The sequence below is a fragment of the Haliotis rubra genome, unplaced genomic scaffold (genome assembly GCF_003918875.1).
Source record: "Haliotis rubra isolate DU_JTF1 unplaced genomic scaffold, ASM391887v1 Scf195, whole genome shotgun sequence".
In the NCBI taxonomy this organism is placed as follows: domain Eukaryota; kingdom Metazoa; phylum Mollusca; class Gastropoda; order Lepetellida; family Haliotidae; genus Haliotis; species Haliotis rubra.
The window spans coordinates 2,494-5,863 of NW_025765947.1; positions in this window are offsets into that span (position 1 = coordinate 2,494).

Below are 3,370 nucleotides of genomic sequence, written 5' to 3' on the forward strand. Positions count from 1 at the left end.
ACAATGGAAGCAATAGCTTAACACACTCCATACACTGGTTCCATCCTGCACGGTGGAGAAGTGTTTCATCTTTCTTGTTCTTGATTTTCACATCAGCCTCCTTGTCTAGCAGTGCTTGTATCACTTCATGAGAGTGGTTTTCATTTGACAACAAACTGCAATGTAAAGCTGTATCACCATCACTATTCAGGGCATTTACATCTGACAATGGAAGCAATAGCTCAACACACTCCACACACTGGTACGATGCTGCACAGTGGAGAAGTGTTTCACCTTTCTTATTCTTGATTTTCACATCAGCCTCCTTGTCTAGCAGTGCTTGTATCATTTCATGAGAGTGGTTTTCATTTGACAAGAAACTGCAATGTAAAGCTGTATCACCATAGCTATCCTGGGCATTTACATCTGACAATGGGAGCAACAGTTCAACACAATCCATACACTGCTTCCTTGATGCACGGTGGAGAAGTGTTTCACCTTTCTTGTTCTTGATTTTCACATCAGCATCCTTGTCTAGCAGTGCTTGTATCACATCATGAGAGTGGGGTTCATTTGACAACAAACTGCAATGTAAAGCTGTATCACCATCACTATCCTGGGCATTTACATCTGACAATGGGAGCAACAGTTTAACACACTCTATACACTGGTTCATTGCTGCACAGTGGAGAAGTGTTTGACATTTCTTGTTTTTGATTTTCACATCAGCCTCCTTGTCTAACATGGCGTTTCATTATCATTTCATGAGAGTGGTTTTCATTTGATAAAGAAACTGCAATGTAAAGCTGTATCACCATCACTATTCAGGGCATTTACATCTGACAATGGAAGCAATAGCTCAACACACTCCATACACTGGATCAATGCTGCACAGTGGAGAAGTGTTTCACCTTTCTTGTTCTTGATTTTCACATCAGCCTCCTTGTCTAGCAGTGCTTGTATCATTTCATGAGAGTGGTTTTCATTTGACAAGAAACTGCAATGTAAAGCTGTATCACCATAGCTATCCTGGGCATTTACATCTGACAATGGGAGCAACAGTTTAACACACTCTATACACTGGTTCATTGCTGCACAGTGGAGAAGTGCTTGACATTTCTTGTTTTTGATTTTCACATCAGCCTCCTTGTCTAACAGCGCTCGTATCATTTCATGAGAGTGGTTTTCATTTGACAAGAAACTGCAATGTAAAGCTGTATCACCATCACTATTCAGGGCATTTACATCTGACAATGGAAGCAATAGCTCAACACACTCCATACACTGGATCAATGCTGCACAGTGGAGAAGTGTTTCACCTTTCTTGTTCTTGATTTTCACATCAGCCTCCTTGTCTAGCAGTGCTTGTATCATTTCATGAGAGTGGTTTCATTTGACAAAAACTGCAATGTAAAGCTGTATCACCATAGCTATCGGGCATTTACATCTGACAATGGAGCAAAGCTCTACACACTCCAGACATTAAGTTGTGCTGCACAGTGGAGAAGTGTTTCACCCTTCTTGTTCTTGATATTCACATCAGCCTCCTTGTCTAGCAGTGCTTGTATCACTTCATGATAGTGGTTTTCATTTGACAACAAACTGCAATGTAAGGCTGTATCACCATCACTATTCAGGGCATTTACATCTGACAATGGAAGCAATAACTCAACACACTCTATACACTGGTTCAATGCTGCACAGTGGAGAAATGTTTCACCTTTCTTATTCTTGATTTTCACATCAGCATCCTTGTCTAGCAGTGCTTGTATCATTTCATGAGAGTGGTTTTCATTTGACAAAAAACTGCAATGTAAAGCTGTATCACCATAGCTATCCTGTCCATTTACATCTGACAATGGAAGCAATAGCTCAACACATTCCATACACTGCTTCCTTGCTGCACAGTGGAGAAGTGTTTCACCTTTCTTGTTCTTGATTTTCACATCAGCCTCCTCCTTGTCTAAGCAGTGCTTGTATCACATCATGAGAGTGGGGTTCATTTGACAAGAAACTGCAATGTAAAGCTGTATCACCATCACTATTCTGGGCATTTACATCTGACAATGGAAGCAATAGCTTAACACATTCCATACACTGCTTCCTTGCTGCACGGTGGGAGAAGTGTTTCACCTTTCTTGTTCTTGATTTTCACATCAGCCTCCTTGTCTAGCAGTGCTTGTATCACATCATGAGAGTGGGGTTCATTTGACAAGAAACTGCAATGTAAACCTGTATCACCATCACTATTCAGGGCATTTACATCTGACAATGGGAACAACAGTTTAACACACTCTATACACTGGTTCATTGCTGCACGGTGGAGAAGTGTTTGACCTTTCTTGTTCTTGATTTTCACATCAGCCTCCTTGTCTAACAGTGCTTTTATCATTTCATGAGAGTGGTTTTCATTTGACAAGAAACTGCAATGTAAAGCTGTATCACCATAGCTATCCCGGGCATTTACATCTGACAATGGGAGCAAAAGCTCTACACACTCCAGACATTGGTTCAATGCTGCACAGTGGAGAAGTGTTTCACCTTTCTTGTTTCTGATTCCTGCATCAGCTCCCTTCTCCAGCAGTGCTTGTATCACTTCATGAGAGTGGGGATCATATGACAACAAAAAGCAATGTAAAGCTGTATCACCATCACTATTCAGGGCATTTACATCTGACAATGGAAGCAATAGCTCAACACACTCTATACACTGGTTCAATGCTGCACAGTGGAGAAGTGTTTCACCTTTCTTGTTCTTGATATTCATCAGCCTCCATGTCTAGCAGTGCTTGTATCACATCATGAGAGTGGTTTTCATTTGACAACAAACTGCAATGTAAGGCTGTATCACCATCACTATTCAGGGCATTTACATCTGACAATGGAAGCAATAGCTCAACACACCCTATACACTGGTTCAATGCTGCACAGTGGAGAAATGTTTCACCTTTCTTATTCTTGATTTTCACATCAGCATCCTTGTCTAGCAGTGCTTGTATCATTTCATGAGAGTGGTTTTCATTTGACAAAAAACTGCAATGTAAAGCTGTATCACCATAGCTATCCTGGCAATTTACATCTGACAATGGGAGCAACAGTTCAACACATTCCAGACATTGGTCCAATGCTGCACAGTGGAGAAGTGTTTCACCTTTCTTGTTCTTGATATTCACATCAGCCTCCTTGTCTAGCAGTGCTTGTATCACTTCATGATAGTGGTTTTCATTTGACAACAAACTGCAATGTAAGGCTGTATCACCATCACTATTCAGGGCATTTACATCTGACAATGGAAGCAATAGCTCAACACACTCCATACACTGGATCAATGCTGCACAGTGGAGAAGTGTTTCACCTTTCTTGTTCTTGATTTTCACATCAGCCTCCTTGT